General features: G+C 43.2%; 1 protein-coding gene across 1 annotated transcript in view; it reads right to left on the bottom strand.

Annotated features, from left to right (window-relative positions):
* LOC121292488 (tau-tubulin kinase 2-like) overlaps window positions 1–20930 on the bottom strand; it is a 296782-nt gene extending 275852 nt beyond the window's left edge. The window contains exon 1 of the mRNA XM_041214491.1: window positions 20620–20930. The gene's annotated coding sequence lies outside the window, so the exon portion shown is untranslated. The remainder of the gene's footprint in view (window positions 1–20619) is intronic.
* Window positions 20931–22582: the final 1652 nt, after the last annotated feature.

The raw sequence follows: 22582 nt of genomic DNA, 5'->3' as shown, positions 1-22582 counted from the left end.
TTATCACAAGTGCTTTTAAAACAAACCATAAAGTGGAATTGAGTAAGTATTTGAAAAGGAACCATATAAAAAGGATAGTGGGAAAAGACAAGGCAATGAGATTAAGAGTTGATAAATCCAGTTGAAGAACTATAGTTGGTAAAGCCTGGTGAACTGGAACAGCCTGTTTTATTTTATTATCTCTTTCTATTTGCTATTTCAGAGTATTGAAGTTTCAACACAAATGAATTATTCATAGTGCTAAACATGGCTCAGTAGTAGCAAGCTCACCTGAGTCAGAAGGTTGTGGGTTCAAGCCAAGTCAGAGTCTTGAGTACCTAATCCAGACCGACATTTTGGTGTTGTCTTTTGAGTGAGATGTTAAACCAAGGCACCTTTCCCACCGTCAGGTGGACATAGAAGATTCCATGGCACTGTTTTGAAGAGAACGGGAGTTCTCCCTTTGTCCTGGACGACATTTATTCCTCCACCCACTTAAAACAGATTATCTGATCATTATCTCATGGCTGTGCATGGAAGCTTGCTTTAAGTAAATTGGCTACGATGCTTTCCTACATTACAAGTGATGACACTTCGTAAATATTTTGTTTTAGGTTATCCCACGGTTGCGAAAGGCACTATAAAAATGCAAGTAAAGATACACAAAGCAACAGAGATACCCAAAACTATCTGCAAATACTACCATCCCGATGAGGACACACATGAATGAGAAAGAATAAGACGACAGCAAGTCACACACAGCAAGAGACTGAAAGACAAACCAATATCCACTGATGCCAAAATTGAACTCTTGTTACAAACTTAAATTGAGTGGTAGATCATTGGAAAATTGCTAATAGAAATCTAGGAATTCAGATATAGAATCTTCAATTAATGTTCATGGAGCAAAAAACTCAGCTGCTGGTGTTTATCAGAGTCGATCCTCAACCCTGACAATCAAGGAAGGTTAACAATAGGAAGGGCATCCGGCTGTAAAACCACTTGCCAAATTCAAATGTTGGCTGATATGAATGGTGTTGGCAACCATGCTAGGGCGTACCCTGCAAGCGACACATAGGGTTCCTGCCTGAATCCTGTGAGGAATAGGCAAGGGTCACCATCCAGTAAGAGAGGATGGCTAAAGGAAAGGTGAAAAGATGACCAAACTCAAAATAGCAAGTCTAAATGTTGGTAGCCTGTTAGGGAAGACCTGATGGTGAGAAAAGGAATACAAATGTGTCGCCAGGAACAAAGTGGAAGGTTAGCAAAACAAGAGAAATGGCTTGGGGGCGCGGAGGGGGGGTGGGGCGGTCAATAGAATGGACTGGGTGGGAGGAAGAAATGGTGTTGGAGTAGTACAATGTGAAGAAACAAAGGATAAGGTGCCTGCAATGGACATAATCAAAGTAAAGCTTGAAATCAAAAACAAAAGTGGAACATAGTCATAGTTATGCATCACGTGACCAGAGGAGAAAGAACTGGCAACGCTAAATACCCGATACCAAAAACACATAAATCACCTTAACCTACTACAGTGGTAATAGAGAAACACAGCTGGACTACAAAGTGGTTGGAAGAGAACATGCAAAGGAAGCAAAGACTGCAAAATCTCCTCCAGCGAGGTACAGACCACCTAACACAGGGTGCTGATTGCAGAGCCGATTGCAAAGAAATTAAAAATGAGAGAAGGTAGACAGAACATGAGGTAGTGAAAGCTCAAAGACCTGCAGGTGAAGGAGGAATTCAGAGAGCAGATGTAGGGACAGCTAAGAGAAATAGAATTTAGGGTAGACACCATAAGCAATTACTTCGAGAGGACTAAAATATAAAAGCAGGGATGTGCTGCTGAGGTTTAATAAGGCTCTGATCAGACCACATTTAGAATATTGTGAGCAATTTTGGGCCTCGTATTTCAGGAAGAATGTTCTGGCCCTGGAGAGGGTCCAGAGGAGGTTCACAAGAACGATCCCAGGAATGAAAGGCTTAACATATGAGGAATGTTTGAGGACTCTGGGTCTATACTCAATGGAGTTTAGAAGGATGAGGGGGGGGGGATCTGATTGAAATTTACAGAATACTGAAAGGCCTGGATAGAGTGGACGTGGGGAAGATGTTTCCGTTATTAGGGGAGACTAGGACCTGAGGGCACAGCCTCAGAGTAAAGGGAAGACCTTTGAGAACAGAGATGAGGAGAAACTTCTTTAGCCAGAGAATGGCGAATCAATGGAATTCAATGCCACAGAAGGCTGTGGAGGCCAGGTCATTGAGTGTATTTAAGACCAAGATAGATAGGTTCTTGATTGGTAAGGGGATCAAAGGTTATGGGGAGAAGGCGGGAGAATGGGGCTGAGAAACTTATCAGCCATGATCGAATGGTGGAGCAGACTCGATGGGCCAAATGGCCTAATTTCTGCTCCTACTTCTTATGGTCTTATGGAAACTGATGGAACTCAGTGGCAGACTTGCTGAGGAAAACTGGTAAAGAAATGCATGAAAGATCATCAGGAGGACAAAGGCTAGAAAAGAAGCTTGATGAGATGAAAACACAATGTGCAGTGAAAAGAAAAGAAAGAACTGTTAAAGAATTGGAAACGGTCAGAGTTCAAAGAGGATAAAGAACAGTACAAAAAGGAATGCAAAGGAAGTGATCGTGAGAGAAATATCCCTGACCATGGAAAAATATATGGAAGCCTGGATAGCAAAGAGAGACAAAAATCTTCTGGATACGCTCAAGAAAAATTAACAAAAGATGTGGGAAATGCAGGTACAATCAAGGATGGAGCTGGTGTAACCTATGGGTATTGGTTGTTTTTCAGTCAAGAGATCGAAAAACAACCAATAATACCCACAGATGCAAGACTGAACTGTTCATTTTCAAGATTAAATTGAGTGGTAGATCAATGGGAAACTGCTTTACAAAGCATAGAAATTCAGATATAGAATCTTCAATTAACATTCAGGAAAAAACCCAGCCACTGGATGCAGACAAGCCAGCATGCATCAGTGCCAGTTCGATTAATGGGGAAGGCGAGCGTCAGGATGGGCATCTGGCCGTAAAACTACCCGTAATTCCAAATGATGGCTACAATGAATGGAAATGACACCCATGCTAGGGCACATCTTGCAAGCGACATACAGGGTTTCTGCCCGAACCCTGTGAGGAATGGGGAAGGATTACTATCCATTGGACCAGGAAGGATAAAGAAGAAAGTACAAAGGAGAGGTGAAAAGATAGCCAATGCAACATGAAGAACGTATTCATTGAACAAGAGAAAACTTATGACCTGGTGTCCAGGAAGGAAATCTGGAGGTGTGCTAGAATTTGAGGCATTCCCAAGAAATATGTATGATTATTACAAGACATGTACCAACGAACGTCAGACAAGAGTAAGAAGCAGTGTAGGGGAGAGTGACAGTTTCAGTGTCAAAGTTGGATTGCACCAAGGATCGGCACGGAGCCCACTGGGTTGCACCAAGGATCGGCACGGAGCCCACTGGGTTGCACCAAGGATCGGCACGGAGCCCACTGGGTTGCACCAAGGATCGGCACGGAGCCCACTGGGTTGCACCAAGGATCGGCACGGAGCCCACTGGGTTGCACCAAGGATCGGCACGGAGCCCACTGGGTTGCACCAAGGATCGGCACGGAGCCCACTGGGTTGCACCAAGGATCGGCACGGAGCCCACTGGGTTGCACCAAGGATCGGCACGGAGCCCACTGGGTTGCACCAAGGATCGGCACGGAGCCCACTGGGTTGCACCAAGGATCGGCACGGAGCCCACTGGGTTGCACCAAGGATCGGCACGGAGCCCACTGGGTTGCACCAAGGATCGGCACGGAGCCCACTGGGTTGCACCAAGGATCGGCACGGAGCCCACTGGGTTGCACCAAGGATCGGCACGGAGCCCACTGGATTGCACCAAGGATCGGCACGGAGCCCACTGGATTGCACCAAGGATCGGCACGGAGCCCACTGGATTGCACCAAGGATCGGCACGGAGCCCACTGGATTGCACCAAGGATCGGCACGGAGCCCACTGGATTGCACCAAGGATCGGCACGGAGCCCACTGGATTGCACCAAGGATCGGCACGGAGCCCACTGGATTGCACCAAGGATCGGCACGGAGCCCACTGGATTGCACCAAGGATCGGCACGGAGCCCACTGGATTGCACCAAGGATCGACACGGAGCCCACTGGATTGCACCAAGGATCGACACGGAGCCCACTGGATTGCACCAAGGATCGGCACGGAGCCCACTGGATTGCACCAAGGATCGACACGGAGCCCACTGGATTGCACCAAGGATCGACACAGAGCCCACTGGATTGCACCAAGGATCGGCACGGAGCCCCTTCCTCTTCCGGATTGTCATGGATGTTCCAACTGAGCAAGTGTGCCAGAAAGTGCCATGATCAATGACATTTGCAGATCACAGTGAACTATTTAGTGGGGATGATGGGAACATGATCTAGTATCTGAAGAACTGGAAGACAAGGGTATGAAGATCAGTCGAACAAAGACCCAATATATGGCTAGGGAAAAGGATCAGAGTGAAGGTGTAAAGATTGAGTGAAGGCCTTGAGAAAGTAAGTAGTTTCAAGTATCTGGGGTCAGCAGTGGCAAAAGATGGAAGTATGGGAATGGAAATTGGATTAGATCTGTTAAGAATAATTAGAAGAAACTACAAGACAGTTGTAAGGCCAGCCTTATTATGTAATGCAGAAACTTAGATAACATCAAGAGGAGAGGAACAACAATTGGATACTAATGAGATGAGGATGCTGAGATGGACGTGAGGAGTAATGAGAAACGACAAACTCAGGAATCAGTACATCAGGTGATCAGTGAACATTGTGGAAGCATCAAAGAAAGTAGCCAAAAACAGGTTGAAATTGGATGGTCATACATTGTAGAGAGAGAGGGGGGGAAATATAGTGAGATGAGTGATGGAAAAGTGACTGCTAGGAAAAAGAGGAAGGCCTAAAGACCAAATGAAAAAATTCAATGGCAAGAGACTTAAGGAGGAGAGAGCGACTCTGGGACAGGCAGTCAGCAGCACCGAGAGGGGGCCGGGGGTCAAAGAGCAGCGCGAGAGGGGGCCGGGGGTCAAAGAGCAGCGCGAGAGGGGGCCGGGGGTCAAAGAGCAGCGCGAGAGGGGGCCGGGGGTCAAAGAGCAGCGCGAGAGGGGGCCGGGGGTCAAAGAGCAGCGCGAGAGGGGGCCGGGGGTCAAAGAGCAGCGCGAGAGGGGGCCGGGGGTCAAAGAGCAGCGCGAGAGGGGGCCGGGGGTCAAAGAGCAGCGCGAGAGGGGGCCGGGGGTCAAAGAGCAGCGCGAGAGGGGGCCGGGGGTCAAAGAGCAGCGCGAGAGGGGGCCGGGGGTCAAAGAGCAGCGCGAGAGGGGGCCGGGGGTCAAAGAGCAGCGCGAGAGGGGGCCGGGGGTCAAAGAGCAGCGCGAGAGGGGGCCGGGGGTCAAAGAGCAGCGCGAGAGGGGGCCGGGGGTCAAAGAGCAGCGCGAGAGGGGGCCGGGGGTCAAAGAGCAGCGCGAGAGGGGGCCGGGGGTCAAAGAGCAGCGCGAGAGGGGGCCGGGGGTCAAAGAGCAGCGCGAGAGGGGGCCGGGGGTCAAAGAGCAGCGCGAGAGGGGGCCGGGGGTCAAAGAGCAGCGCGAGAGGGGGCCGGGGGTCAAAGAGCAGCGCGAGAGGGGGCCGGGGGTCAAAGAGCAGCGCGAGAGGGGGCCGGGGGTCAAAGAGCAGCGCGAGAGGGGGCCGGGGGTCAAAGAGCAGCGCGAGAGGGGGCCGGGGGTCAAAGAGCAGCGCGAGAGGGGGCCGGGGGTCAAAGAGCAGCGCGAGAGGGGGCCGGGGGTCAAAGAGCAGCGCGAGAGGGGGCCGGGGGGTAAAAGAGCAGCGCGAGAGGGGGCCGGGCGTCAAAGAGCAGCGCGAGAGGGGGCCGGGGGTCATTTTTAGGGGCTATATTCTGTAACAACAAGGAGCAGGGAAGAAGGGACCGAGAGTAATTGATATTAAGTATCTTCCAAAAGGTTTAATTTAATTTAATGGGGTAAGTCATGGCAGGAGAGCTCAAAGCCGTGATGTACTCCTTCTGCTCTAACTGGGAAGCCAAGAACATTTCCAATGCCCGGGGCCAGCATGTGTGCTGGAACTGTCTCCAGGTGCAGCTCCTGGAAGCTCGGGTTTTGGAGCTAGAGCAGCAGCTGGGGACACTGTGGAACATCCACGAGGCGAAGAGTATCGTGGATAGCATGTATCAAGAGGTGGTCACACCACAGGCTAAGAGTCCACAGGCAGGAAGGGAATGGGTGACCACCAGGCAAAGCAGGAGGTCCATGCAGACAGTGCAGGAATCTCCTGTAGCTATTCCCCTACAAAACAGATATACCACTTTGGATACTGTTGAGGGGAATGGCCTCTCAGGAGAAAACAGCAATAGCCAAATTCGTTGCACCGCGGTTGGCTCTGCTGCAAAGGGGAGGAGTTAAAAGTGTCAGAATGCAATAGTTATAGGGGATTCAATTGTAAGGGGAATAGATAGGCGTTTCTGTGGCCGCAAACGAGACTTCAGGATGGTATGTTGCCTCCCTGGTGCTAGGGTCAAGGATGTCTCAGAGCGGCTAGAGGTCATTCTGAAGGGGGATGGTGAACAGCCAGTGGTCATGGTACACATTGGTACAAACAACATAGGTCAAAAAAAAGGGATGAGGTCATAAAAGCAGAATATAGGGAGCAAGGTAGTAAGTTGAAAAGCAGGACCTCAAAAGGTAGTGATCTCCGGATTACTACCAGTGCCACATGCTAGTCAGAGTAGAAATAGCAGGATATATCAGATGAATACGTGGCTGAAGAGATGGTGTGAAAGGGAGGGTTTCAGATTCCTGGGGCATTGGGACTGGTTCTGGGGGAGGTGGAACCACTACCAACTGGACGGGTTACACCTAGACAGGACCGGAACTGATGTCCTAGGGGGAACATTTGCTAGAGTGGTTGGGGACGGTTTAAACTAAAATGGCAAGCGAATGGGAACCTTTGCAAGGAGTCAGAGGAGGGGGAATCAAAGACAAGAACAAAAGACAGAAAGGGGAATGAGAAGTGATAGTCAGAGAAATCAAGGCCAAGAATCAAACAGGGCCTCAGTGAAAACTAGTGGGAACGGGACAAATAATGTTAAAAAGACAAGCCTTAAGGCTTTGTGCCTTAACGCGAGGAGTATTCGCAATAAAGTCGATGAAGTAACCACGCAAGTAGATGTAAACAGGTATGATATAGTCGGGATTACGGAGACATGGCCGCAGGGTGACCAGGGATGGGAACTGCACATCCAGGGGTATTCAGTATTTCGTGAGGAGAGACAAAAAGGAAAAGGCGGTGGAGTTGCTTTGCTGGTTAAAGAGGAAATTAACGCAATAATGAGGAATGATATTAGCTCCGACAATGTGGAATCCGTATGGGTAGAGCTGAGAAACACTAAGGGGCAAGAAACCTTAGTGGAGGTTGTATATAGGCCCCCAAACTGCAGTGGCGAAATTGGGAATGGCATTAAACAGGAAATTAGAGACGCATGTAATAAAGAAATATCTGTAATTATGGGTGACTTTAATATGCATATAGATTGGGCAAATCAAATTAGTAATAATACCGTAGAGGAGGGATTCCTGGAGTGTATACGGGATGGTTTTCTGGACCAATACATAGAGGACCAACGAGAGAATAGGCCATCGTGACTGGGTATTGTGTAATGAGAAAGGAATAATTGGCCCCTTGGGGATGAGTGACCATAATATGATAGAATTCTTCATCGAGATGGAGAGTGACGTAATTGATTCTGAGACTTGGGTCCTGAATCTTAATAAAGGAAACTATGATGGTATGAGGCACGAGTTGGCTATGATGGATTGGGAAACGTTACTTAAAGGGATGACAGTGGATAGGCAATGGCAAATATTCAAAGTGCGCATGGATGAACTGCAACAATTGTTTATTCCTGTCTGGCGCAAAAGTAAAACAGGAAAGGTGGTCAAACCATGGCTCACAAGAAAAATTAGAGATAGTATTAGATCCAAGGAAGAGGCATGCAAATTGGCCAGAAAAAACAACAGACCTGAGGATTGGGAGCAGTTTAGAATTCAGCAAAGGAGGACCAAGGGATTGATTAAGAAGGGGAAAATAGAGTACAAGAGTAAGCTTGCAGGGAACATAAAAACTGACTGTAAAAGTTTCTATCGATATGTGAAGAGAAAAAAGGTTGGTGAAGACAAATGTAGGTCCCTTACAGTCAGAAACAGGGGAATTTATAATGGAGAACAAAGAAATGGCTGACCACCTAAATACATACTTTGGTTCTGTCTTCACAAAGGAGGACAATAATAACATACCAGAAATGTTGGGGAACACAGGGTTTAGTGAGAGGGAGGAACTGAAAGAAATCAGTATTAGTAGGGAAATGGTGTTGGGGAAATTGATGGGATTGAAGGCTGATAAATCCCCACGGCCTGATAATCTACATCCCAGGGTACTCAAGGATGTGGCCCTAGAAATAGTGAATGCATTGGTACTCATCTTCCGAGATTCTATAGACGCTGGAATATTTCCTACAGATTGGAGGGTAGTTTATGTAACCCAACTATTTAAAAAGGGAGGCAGAGAGAAAACAGGGAATTACAGACCAGTCAGCCTGACGTCAGTAGTGGGGGAAAATCTAGAGTCCATTCTCAAAGATTTAATAGCTGATCACGTGGAAAACAGTGGCAGAATCGGACAGAGTCAGCATGGATTTATGAAAAGGAAATCATGCTTGACAAATCTACTGGAATTTTGAGGATGTAATTAATAAAGTTGATGAGGGGGAGCCAGTGGATGTGGTTTATTTGGACTTTCAGAAGGCTTTCGACAAAGTCCCACATAAGAGATTAGCGTGTTAAATTAAAGCACATGGGATTGGGGGTAGTGTATTGAGATGGATAGAAAACTGGTTGGCAGACAGGAAACAAAGAGTAGGAATAAACGGGTCTTTTTCCAAATGACAGGCAGTGACTAGTGGGGTACCGCAGGGTTTGGTGCTGGGACACCAGTTATTCACATTATATATTAATGATTTAGATAAGGGAATTAACTGTAATATCTCCAAATTTGCAGATGACAGAAAGTTAGGTGGGAGGGTAAGCTGTGAGGATGCAGAGATGCTTCAGTGTGATTTGGCCAAGCTGAGTGAGTGCGCAAATTCATGACAGATGCAGTATAATGTGGATAAATGTAAGATTATCCACTTTGGTAGCAAAAACAGGAAGGCAGATTATCTGAATGGCTATAAATTGAGAGAGGGGAATGTGCAACGAGACCTGGGTATCCTTGTACACCAATCGCTGATGGTAAGCATTCAGGTGCAGCAGGCAGTAAAGAAGGCAAATGGTAGGCTGGTCTTCATAACCAGAGGATTCAAGTACAGGAGCAGGGATGTCGTGCTGCAATTGTACAGGGCCTTGTTGAGACCACACCTAGAATATTGTGTGCAGTTTCAGTCTCCTTATCTGAGGAAGGATGTACTTGCTATAGAGGGAATAAAGCAAAGGTTTACCTGACTGATTCCTGGGATGGTAGGACCGACATATGAGGAGGGATTGAGTCAGTTAGGATTGTATTCGCTGGAGTTCAGAAGAATGAGGGGGGATCTCATAGAAACCTATAAAATTCTAACAAGATTAAACTGGGTAGATGCAGGAAGGATGTTCCCAATGGTGGGGGAGTCCAGAACCAGGGGTCACAGTCTGAGGATATGGATAGACCATTTAGGACTGAGATGAAGAGAAATTTCTTCACCCAGAGAATGGTGAGTTGTGGAATTCGCTACCACAGCAAGTAGTTGAGGCCAAAACATTGTATGCTTTCAAGAAGGAGTTAGATATAGCTCTTGGGGCGAAAGGGATCAAAGGGTATGAGGAGAAAACGGGAGCAGGCTATTGAGTTGGATGATCAGCCATGAGCATAATGAACGGCAGAGCCGGCTCGAGGGGCCGAATGGCCTACTCCCGCTCCTAGTTTCTAAATGCATCAGGATTGGAAGAATGGGTGACTGACTGGAGAAGATGGAGAAAGGCAATCAACCAGCATTGTGGCAACCCTGAGTAAAATGGTAGAAGCTGAAAAAAGGATTAACATTCATGGAAAAACTTGAGCCTGTGTTCAGCAACGCTTCAATGCATTATATTGATTCTTACCAAACACAAAACTGAAATTGTTGCTGCTTTTCTTCCAACAGTGCACAGTAATCAATTTTACTTGCCACGATGTTTGTGCAAAGAAATGATTCCTGAACTTATTTCACACTGATGCAAAAAAGGATCTCTCCCAGCTACCACCTGCCTCCCCCCCATGCATTTTCCAGAAATAGCACAATTTACTAATAAATTGTGACTTAAAGCATCCAAAATAAGGTGATTATAATTTGGTAGACTATGGCTACCAAGCTAAAAATGCACGTAATGGTTAAAACAACCTGCACATTACAGGTTAGATATAGCTCTATAGTTAGATATACACTGCAACCTAGAGTGAAAACTGGAATAATTCAGTATTGCTGTCTGATTTACAGCACACTATACAATGTACTCAGAGGCCTGGTGTTTCTTACAATTTAATAATACGCAAAAAATATCTTACATCTTATCAAAAAGACAAAACACACTGGCCCAGATTTTGCAGTCAGTGGCAAAGTGATGGTACTTGCCACTAACCTCAAAGAAAGCTGCCAACAAAAGATCTAGTGATCTATGTAGCTTGAATTTCACTTTTTCCCAGGTTCGTTTGATTCTTGCATTAAATCCAGGGAATCATAATGAAGAATTATCAGGCAGCAAACCAGAAAGTAAAATGCAGTGTATTAGTCACTTTTTATAAATTTGAGTCAGTGAAATAAAAATTGGGAAGTATACATTTGAAGCTAAAATACCAAGATAGATTTAAAAAAAAATTATGGAATTATAATGTAAAAAATGGCATTATACAAATATAAAATTATTTTCAGGGCCAGAGAGGTATTTCATTAATAGTCATGACTTTCTACAGTACTAAAAACCCGATTACATCATTCAGGTGTAACATTTTTGGCTTTTTTTTTTATAAACAGTGATATTACAGTGCAAGAGGGAAAGTTCACATCAGTTCAAGTGATTTATAAAGACTGCCATCTGTGGGGCCTTCAACTCAGCACACTGTGGAGGAGCAGGGAATCACCGTCTGCAACATGTGGATTTCCACATTTAACCACACATATGCAGTTGCTAAAAGTTGCTGTCAGCTTCACAGTTGCAATGATGGTGAATAGTTTTGCCAAAATTGCAAGTGCAAAATCCAGGCCATTAAGATGTTCATTATTTTATTACTTTCCTTTTATTCTATTAAGGTGAACAGGTGTTGGGTATTGATTAGTTTATATAAACATCAGAGTATAATTAAGAAAAGTCAGCCAGCACTGGGTGTTTCGTGAAGAAGTAAGCTCTATGGCGAGCAATAACCAAACAGTCTCTCCCAAAGCATCCTAGTCTCTATGTCTTCTCCACAACCAGGCCTGGGAGTTTCCTCTGATATTGGTAGCAGAGGATGGTTGCCTGAAAATGTTGATTGGAGACTAAGATTTACTTCCAGACAGAAGGTTAGAATTGGAGTTTCTTCTGAGAGAAGACGGCAATTGGAGACTCTTTGAAGAAAGACAACTGAAACCAGGTATAAAGGTGGCAAGATATGATTATCCACCACTGCTTTATAAAACGGAACTTCATGATCAACGGAAAAGTAAAGTCGAGACATGGACACGGGTTATACCTCCACCAAAAAGAAAGCAAGGGATAGCTCTGGCACTTTTGTTTCCTGCCAGCAGCAAGATCCACTGCAAAATGCTCTCAGAAAAAAACACTCAGGAACTGGACAAAGGAAGTTTAGACATTCTCTTGAAATTCATGGATAAAATGCATATGAAAAGTGACTTATTGAAAGCCTATGAGGCTTGGTCAGACTTCGATAATTTTTTAAAAAATGGATGATTCTTCCATAGAAGAATACATCATGGAATTTAACTGACTGTATACAAGGTTGCAATGATTCCACTTGGAAATTCCTGAATCAATATTTGCCTTTATGTTATTGGACTGTGCTAGGATATCAAACATGGATAGGCTCAGTTTTAACCGCAGTTAGGTTCAAAGAGAGACATACACTTTTGGATCAAATGTCCGAAGCCTTAAAAAAAATTTTGGGAAAGCATTCATTTCAGCCACTTTCATGGCACAAATAGGCTCTTCAGCAGTGACACCAAATATGGAGAATACAATGCTAGCAGCATTGAGACCGTTTGAATATAGGGTCACACGTCTGTATGAAAGAAGAATTACAAACAAAAAGTATGAGGACAAAGATTCCTTTGAGAGCTATAAACAGGCAGTGGGCATTGGGCAATTATAAGAGGAGGATGAACCCTAGAAATAACCAAGGGGCGGTCAACAGGTGCTTCAAATGAAACTATCATTACATGTGGATTTGCCCAAAAATGAAACACACGGTTTTTGAGACAATACATGACATAGAAGGTACAGAAGGCAAGGACAACAATCCTGACCAGAGGGAATGGTATTGGTCACCAGAAGCTTCAGTCTGGTAATGAATATCCTCATAGCAGATTTGTCCAATTGCTCAGTTCTGGATAGTGGGTGTACATCCATGGTATGTGGAGCGGACTGGCTAAAATGTTGCATGGATTCCTAAAGTAAGGGAGGCCAAAGTAAAGTCAAAGAATATGACAGTTCTCCTTGTTTTAGGCTCAGTGCTAGTAACATGCTGAAATCACTAAAAAGTAATAATTCAGTGATAAACAGGGGTAAATCATTTTATTAGTACTGATGCAGCATCGAGTGAAATACCTTTACTGCTAAGTGAGCCTTCAATGAAAATGGCCTAAATGAAGTTGGCTATGAACATGATAAAGCGGTTGTCTTTGGGAGAACAGTAGATTTGCTGGGACATTATTGTATTCTTTTAAGGCCTATCTTCTGCAGGTATTCTTTTAAGGCCTATCTTCTGCAGGCAGAATGTTGAAGAGTTATTAATGGCAACTATTTAGGGATTTAAAGAAAAAGAAGCAAATTATTACAAAACTACAATCAACAATTTGCACATCCCTCTGGCCATAGGTTGAAGATTCTGTTAAAGGATACAAGGGTATTGGATGAGGAATACAACAGACGTGTTGAGGATATTAGTGAAAAATGTGACATTTGTTAAAAGTACAAGAGAACACCTTCATGTCCAGTAGTAAATCTTCCACTGGTGAGAGAATTTAATGAAACTGTAGCGACAGACCTTGGAAGATAATGGAAAGTTGGGTGGAGCGGGGCTGGGAGCACCAGCCAAATTCTTAATGGACAATGGAGGAGAATTTGCCAATGATAAATTCAAGAGCATGTGTGAAACTTTGAATATTGTAGCAATACATACAGCAGCAGAAAGTCCTTTTAGCAATGGGATATGAGAGAGAAATTACGCCATGATTAACAAATTGCTCCGAAAAATTTTAGCTGACCAACTGAATTGTAAATAGACAACTGCTCTCGCATGGGCAGTACATTAAAAATACACACTTCAGGTGGTTGGGGGCTACAACCCCTATCAATTAGTTTATGGCAGGAATCTGAAGATGCCTTCAATAATGTGGGACCATCCCCCAGCTTTGGAGGGGACTACCATTAGGTCCATTCTTGCAGAACATTTGAATACCATGCTTTTATTAAGGTGGAGATTTCATTAAAAAAATCAGGAGAGCTCTGAGGTATTGAATCAGGCCGTCAGAAAAGAATTTTAAGTCCAGGCACATGGCGTATTATTAAATTGAGAGGGCAGAAATAATGGAGGGGCCCCGGAAAAGTTAAGCACTGATGGCAAAATGATAGTCCTGCAACACAGTAACCAAACAGAATACATTCCACGTGGCTTACTAGCACTGATTACAATTGATGGAACCTGAAGAGATGATGGAAACCAAAGATGCACCATGCACTTCATACACATATATGGCAGACCGGTACGGACAGAGTGTGACTGATGATGGGCAAACTGAGAGTAGAGCAAGTGATAGTGAAGATCAGGAGAGAACCATTTATCACATAGATCAATGACCAAAAGTTGGAGTTAGGATGGCATGGATGCTAGAAGAGGTTAGTGAGTGGAGGTAAACCACCATAGTAGGAAGGGCAGGAAAGGCCACAAGGAAATACAAAAACTGGCTGAATGTACAAGACAAGGGGCAGAATATCAAACCTACAGATTGGCAGAAACATGTGGAAAGCCAGGAAACATAGTGCAAGTTCAGACAGTGGGCCTAATGGTGATCACAGTCTAAGGAAAAGATAAAGGACTTGTGAAAGAAGTCTAGAAAGGGACAGATCAAGTAGTAATACTCCAGATAGGGACAGGAGACCTAGTAATTTGTGTAGTTTAACAAGAACAAGGATCAAAGAACAGACGAGGAGCAACAAGAAGTAAGAGCCTCTGTGATAGAGAAGCTCTAGTGGCTATTAACAAGTTAGATGATAAATTGGTAAAGGAGGCAAAACTAAAAGAACTTGACAGTTGGAGAGAGTTTGGCGTTTACACAGAAATGCCAGCAAACATTGACCCATAGATGGATATGTACAGAGATAGTACTTCCTGATGGTTAATATAAAGCCAAAGCCAGGCTTGTAACTCAGGGATTTGAGGAACTGGGCAACCAGGAAGTTAGAGTAGACGCGGGTGCTGCGCGCGCATGCGCGCGCCCCCCCCCCCATACTTGATCTCAAGTATAAGAGAAATGTTGGAAAGGAAGGAAATTTCAAAAATAAAATGTGTCAATGCAAGTCACCAGTTCTCGGATAGTTTCACAAAAAGAACTGCTTGTCCAAAGAAATTGTTGGATATCCTTGAAGAGGGACGCCTTGTGTTATAATGGATTATGAAAACACGGAAATTTTCATGTTCTAACCTATCAACAATTTTTGGGTCTTTTTGCTTTCAAGACGGGGCAGGGGCTGGAAAATATGGAGTATGTTAAAGATTTGATTGTATAATAAGATAACGTATTATAATTTTGCATTTTTTTCTTATGGATAGTTATTGCTTGCATGTCAATTTAATTTAAAGAAAAGAGGGGAATCTGTTGGTATCCATTGGGTTTTGTTAATGGATGTGAAATACCCAGTAGCTTATGATAATAAGGTGAACAGGTGTTGGGTATTGATTAGTTTATATACAAATGTAATTAAGAAGAGTCGGCCAGCACTGGGTGTCCGGTGTTAGAGTGGAGAAGTAAGCTCTGTGGCAAGCAATAAACAGTCTCTTCCAAAGCACCCTCGTCTTAATGTCTTCTTCACAACCAGGTTTGGGAGCTTCCTCTGACAAGTATCTTGCCGCTTCCCTATGGTAACTATTCAATTGTTAAATTGGGGCACTAGAAGATTAAAACTGTCAACACAATACTCCTGTATGCTCACCCAGCGAGAGCAATGCTGAATGTATTGCACTGTCTCAATTTCTACTTATTTTCCCCAATGATGGGAACACTTTCATCATTCAGCATGCCCAACCAAGAATCTATAAATCAATTAGACCCGGCTCTCTTAATGAAAATCAATCCTTTACCATCAAGGCCATCATGTGAACTAGATATCACCAGTACGCTGATTTTCACCTCAATTTTACTTAAGGAACATCGAAATACAGGTAGTGTTTTTTTGCAAAGCACAATTTACAAGCAGCTTAATCCCCATGTTGCTTTTGCAGACTAACTATGATAATAAAGAATAGCGTCACTAGCAGCCAATCATCTTCCTGGTACTCTGGTAAACCCAAAGGCTAAAGTACAATTACAACATTAAATTGCAATAATTGCTGTAATTAAAGCCAATCATCAGTACTTCCTGTCCCAGCACTACAGTAAAACATCTTTCCAAACACAAGCACATGAACTACGTTTATCAAAAACAGCTCTAAAAACTGGCAAAACGCCACAAAACTATGTAGGGAGATTCTTAGCCCAAGATCTATTGATGTAATAGGGGAAAAAGGCTGAAAAATATTTACCTGTTTTATTAACCCTCTCCCACTTTTTCTTAACCTTGGTACCAAATAAACCAAGCTGTTACTAAATCTTGACCAGGTCAGAAGGCCACAAGTTGAAACTCCAATAGGGACTTGAGGATATAACCCATGGGGGCTGACATTGCAGCACAGTAATTAAAGGGAGTGCTGCCTCTTTTAGATGAGACATCAATCCAAGGAACCCCATCTGCTCTCAAGTGCATATAAAATATTCTACAACATTAACAGGAGGGCAGAGAGTTTTCCCAACACTTGTTAACAAACATCCCTCAACCAACGCCACCCAAAGCGATTGACTTTCCTCAATGATTCATTTGCTGTCTGTGGGAACCTTCTATGCTTTCATTTGCTATACAAGTGACTGCAATTCAAGAGTAATCCACCAACTGTAAAGTGCTTTTAGATGTTCTCAGATTATAATCGTACAAACAAGTTCTTTCTTTACATGTTTGTGTAATGCAGGAAAGTGAAGCCTTTAATTCGTTCATTGGGTGTGGTGTTGCTGGCAAGGCCAACATTTATTGTCCATCCCTAAAAAGTAAAACCAAAAGAGGTCATCAATTTCACCAAAGACAATATGACATGCTTCTGTTCAGTTAATGAAACCAAGTCAGACCATTACAGTTGTGCAAATGATGTGTTATAACCACATGTAATATTTATTTGGAGCTGGCTCCAACCTCAACAAGTAGATATTTGATGAGCACATTCAACCACTAACCACACAAATGGCATAAGAGGTTCATTTTAGAGCCTATATTCAAAATGTGTAAGACAATGGAGGTGGGTCACTTGGATATACAGTACTAAACATAAAAGGGTGACATGTTCTTTAAAGTTAACATAACCTTATTGTTTGGGACTGACTGAAGTCTATTCCATTTAGAACATAAGAGCTTTATAGTTTGGGTTATCAATCTATGTGCTTGAAGATTATTGATCAATGTCAATCATCTTCATCGTTGGCGATCCCTCATGTTGAAGATAATTCTTCCATGCGGATGGCTGGGTTTAAGTGTGATATCAGTGTTGGCTGTGGATTCACAGATGGTGTGAACCCTATTAAGGCCCTACAGGATCTTCCACAGTGAAGACAGGAGTTATCAGCCAGTAGAGGAGGTGGGCTCAAGCAGCTGCCCTCTCTTTTCATCTCTCTCTCTCCTTTCTCTCTCAGTAGCTTCCCTCATAGGTCGAGACACAGTTTTTGTTGATGGATCATCATTTTGGTCAGGGTTAGTTATCTGCGTCCATGTGTTGATGTTAATATAGCAGACCTTCACCGAGCCTTTGAGAATGTCTTTGAAACACTTCCTTTAGCCCCCCATATGAACAGATTCCCTGATGTAGCTCTGAGTATAGCACCTGCCCAGGCAGCCTTGAGTGGGCCATTCTGACAACATGTCCCATCCATCTCAGCTGTTGTGAGATTATTAACGCCTCTATACTTGGCACATCCAAATCTTGGAGGATGCTCATGTTTGTTCTTTTGTCTTCCCACCCGATTCACAAGACTCTTCTAAGTCAGTGTTGATCTTGTTGTTCTAGGGCCTTGATATGGTGACTATAAGTTATCCAAGCTATAGTACCATCAATAAGTGTTGAAAGAAACAATGCCCAATAGACTACGAGCTTTGTGTCAGGTCTGATATTAGGATTCCATGGGTGAGTTAGTACAATGAATTCAGTGGTATTCCAATTCATTGATGTCAGCTTTTTTAGGATGGATAGCTCCCATGATATGGGAAGTAAGGGACATTTTCCAACACATCACCATTAAACTCAATTGAAGGAATTAGATTTGTGACATTTGATGTGGCTATCCACCATCTGTGGCTGGTAGCTGCACCTCACCCCAATGATCAGTGTCATAAAACATTTGGCCAATGTTTAATTTCTGGAGATCTACTGTCATTGATAACTAAATATTCTGATATTTGCTTATCTACTTTAACTTGCCTGGAAGCTCTCTTACCTCACAGGCTTCAAAATACTGATCATCCTTAACAGAATAAATACCAAGTACACTGTGTTTAGAATAAAACTGTGACTCAACGGACATGGTAGTTACAAAATACTTGGCAGGTATGTTCATAAGCAGGTAGCCAAAATCACATCCCTAGCTCACAATCAGTTCATGTTGGCCATCATTAAAATAGATGCTATTAAAGATCAGCCTCCAGTTACAAGATGAATATAAAACTAGAAAACTGCTAACTAACTGAAGCAAACATCAATGGCATGGGTTCAAATCCTGATTTTGATCCATGTTATCATTGCCTTTCCCAATTACCCTCACAGACACTCACCTAATATCTGTTAGCATACAATCAGTAACAGAATGATTGAGTATTTTCGGAGAACAAATTTGCTTTGGAGCTGGTGACTTACCCAACCATTGGACATCTTCATACCTCAACTACCTGTTACTGAATATTACCTTTTTCTGAATATGGACTTAATGGCATAAAAATTATCAAGCATTCCCAGGTACCAAATATGATATAATAAAGTCTTAAATTGTAAAGATTCAGAACTGTATCTATGTTGGTCATCCAAACTTAAATCTCATATCTGGACCCCTTCTAGCACTATTTGCAATGCAGCAAAGACAATTATTTACAGATTCTGGGCCCTAACAGAAACCTTACCAGTATCCTTTGGCATACCCTAATCAGGAACCTCAAAAGAAGTCTTGCCAGTAGTCATGGGGCATGCCTAGTTCAAAAGAATCACATAAAGCTCACCAACTAACACTCCATTTGTAGATTTCATCCAATTTATTATCTACAATTGATAATTCCGGACAGACCTATGCAAAGAATTATGACACAGTCCAGGAAAAGCTGGAGGTTTTAAAATACATTTAAAAATCACTCTTGATTGACAGTACCAACTTGCTTAATGGTCTGGAAAATGGTAGCCAAAACATTAGGGCACAAGAGCCAAGATGACTTTGCTCAGTTTCCATTTATACTTTGTCTGAAGAACACTGAAAAGTTAACAAGCCACAATGACTTAATTCAACAAAATGCATGCAAATTTTTCTAAATTTTATACACTTATAATTGTCCGTGACTTGTCAGTCTGTTTACACCATATGAACACGAAGCTTATTTTTGTATTTTGAATTAAAAATTCAATAAACAATGAAAAAATGTTTTCACTCACACAAGTCTATAAATTTCAGACCAAAAAAAAGTTTGTTTTAAAATCAAGCCTCAATATACTCCACTCAGTATTTAAGTTTAAAATTTCAATAACCAACAATGCCGTTCAACAGCAGGTCCAGGGTTAGTTAATGTGTTATCTGGACTTTATTTTCGATGTAATATAATGTGTTATATTATATGATAGCCGAATGCATAAACTCAAGCCACGAGGGAGTGCTATATCTAACCACTTAGGACAGAATACAAATAAGTGCACATGTAATTTTGAAAATACAGCAATCCAAATATATTCCTTTTATTTCAAAAATCATCAGGCACTGAACCGACACAAATAAATGCCTCTGCACACATTAATGACGCAAACGCATGAACAGAATACACCATGAGGCAATAATATTGCAGTGGAATTGCATTTTCTGCGGCATCACCATTTCGGCCAATGGCAGCTCCAGCATCGTTGCTTATTTCACGGATCCATTGTAAGAACATCTCGTCCTGTCAGGGCCAAATGTTCCTCCCCACCAACAACAACAGCAAAAAAAAATCAATTGCTGCGGCTGCTTCACTTTCAATTAGTTCTAAGCAAATGCAACTGTGTTGCCTCAAGGTCAATGTCTTTGTATGATCGGAGATTGAAGCCCTCAAAATATCTGGGAAAGGGGAGGGTGGATTGCTCAATCCTGTAAATCGTTTCCCCAAAAAGGAATTGCGAGGCCTTCCTTACACGCACTGCAAATAATGCCTGCGTTTAGAGATTACAATGGCCCAAAGGATTAGGGATGGGAAGGTGTTCAGCAGAAAGCACAGATCAATGCTGAGTGGCTACAGAATGCGTGTCAAACACAACATGGGAGAAAAGGCGCGGTTAAATTATGATCAGGTACAATAGGAGGGCTTAATTTATATATAGGACCAGATCTAAGCGTTATGCTTAGATCTGGTCCTATATATAAACAAAGTACTGGAATATATGTATTTAAAAGATTATGAATCAGCAGGTTGTGGTTTAAGAAACCCAGGGAAAAAAAGAGCAGGCCAGGCTCATTCTCAAGACTCCCTACAGCGAAATCAATTAATCCCAAATGAAGACGAATCAGTGAAAACTCTAAATAAAAAAACTCAATGCTCAGAAACTAAAATCAAAATTAATCTGAGAAGAAATCACACATTCACATAAGCAACATCTTTGTCTCCCCATCCACTGTAACGTATTGATCAGACTTAAGAGCTATCAGGATAGGGCTCCCTGTCCTGTTAGGCTCATTAACTCAGCCTCTCCCCCCGTCCACCCATCCCGTGTATCAGTGACTAAAAGCAATGGCTTTAATAAAGCAGCTTACCTGTGAGATAGCTCGACATCATCCTCAGCAGCATCACATCACCCTGAGCAGCAGCGACATCCCCCACCGCTCACAGGGTTAATCACTCACCCGGCCCAACCTGGCCCCGCTTCCCCCTTTCACGTTATAACCGGACTTGTTTCATCTCCCAGCGAGCGGAGGAGGGGAGGGAATGAAAGGGAGAAAGAAAGAAATCCTCAGAATAATAAATAAATTAAATTCCTCCTCCTGAGTCAGGAGCAGTCGGCAGCAGCTGCTCCTCCTCCCTCCATTACTGCAGCAACCTCTTACGTCGCACTGTACCATCGCAACCGGCCGAGTCAACTCCGGCCGACAATCCACAGGCCCCGCCCACATCCCCGCCCCCCCATTTGCGCTTCCGCCATTGGACAGCGCTCTCCACTCGACGGCAGGGCGTCGCCGGCTCTCCTGTCCTTGCTTCGGTTCCATTGGTTCACCGCCAGGCTCTTCAAATTTCGTCACAATGCGGGTCCCGTCCAACATCGTCTGATTGGAAAACCTTTATGTCCCGCCTACCTTCCCCATAATCCACTGCGCGAATGCCAAGCTTTCTGGTACCTGTAGTTGTCTCGGATGTCAAGTTTAGCTTGATGCTAAAAACAAAAATAAAAACAAAAAACTGCGGGTGCTGGAAATCCAAAACAAAAACAGAAACAGAAATACCTGGAAAAACTCAGCAGGTCTGGCAGCATCGGCGGATGTTTGCTTTTGTGACTGTCAAAGTAGGTGCTATCGGCTGTGGCTAAAGTTCTTACATTTCTTATGCCACCCAATTATGATAATTCAAAATTAAAATATCTATTGATGGTAGTTCTTAAATTTCAAAAATCAGGCACTGACAATCTATTGTTGGAAAGAACAGTATTGACTTTTGCTTTTGTGTTAGTGTTTATCCAATCCACTTCTCTTCCAGGAATACCTACCTCCAAGAAGTTCTGCTTTCCTCTTCAACAGAATTTCCATTTATCTTTTACCTTCTTTATTGGTTTCTGTTTCCATCCTCATAATTGTAAGTGTCTTCCAATAATAACTTTCACAACCACACCTCCATCTTCAGCAACTGTCTCCGGTTCAGAGCTATTCTACCTGGATTCTAACTGAAATTCCATCCTTCGTGTTTCGAATCCACCCATGATACAGGTACTTCCGAGACATTCAATGTTCCTCAAAGTGCTATTCACATCATATCCTGAAATATATACTCAGTGCCATGTGCCCCGGCATGTACACCCTTGAACTCTCTCTTCAGTAACACCAACTCATTCTATCACAAATCAATCCTGCTCCGCAATTTCATTTCATCCTTCAACTTATCCAATGCTTTAACAAAGACCTTTTTCTCTTTCTTTCGGGTGTTAAGGAACGTAAGCTCCAACAATTCATGGGTACCAACTTCCTTCCAGATCTTTCTTCCCATTTTTGTTATTGTGGATTTATCTTTGGATTCATTGGCTTCTCACTCTAGAAGAGATCTTTCTGGAGGCAATGGTCTTTTATTCAAAAACATTTATTTACATGCTATTAACAAAGGTTAAATAAAATCAAGACATAGCTGGAGCTAGTCTATGAGATGCTTCTGTCATATTCTCTCAGTGAGTGACATCATTGTGACAGAGCTCCTTACAGTCATGCTCAGTAGCTATCTTTAGAGTTAACCCTTTATTCTACATCTCCTGAGTCTTTATCCCCATACTATTAAACACATATTCTCCTATACCCTTCACTTCCCTCTGACCCCATCCCTCCTTCTAACCTCATCTCTTGCCATGTATTCATAATACCCTATGACTTCCCCTCTCTGACACTGAACAATCTGTCCTTCGCCAAGGATCTAGTTTTATCCCCTTATGCCCCAACCTCAATGAATTTCGAGCTTGGCACAAGGTTGAGCTCTTCTTTTGACACCTTCTTCTCCATGCTCACTTCTTTGGTTAGGAGTCTT

Source organism: Carcharodon carcharias, chromosome 20 (assembly GCF_017639515.1).
Source record: "Carcharodon carcharias isolate sCarCar2 chromosome 20, sCarCar2.pri, whole genome shotgun sequence".
In the NCBI taxonomy this organism is placed as follows: domain Eukaryota; kingdom Metazoa; phylum Chordata; class Chondrichthyes; order Lamniformes; family Lamnidae; genus Carcharodon; species Carcharodon carcharias.
Note: the sequence above shows the minus strand (reverse complement) of the source record. Positions and strands in the feature narration are given on the sequence as shown.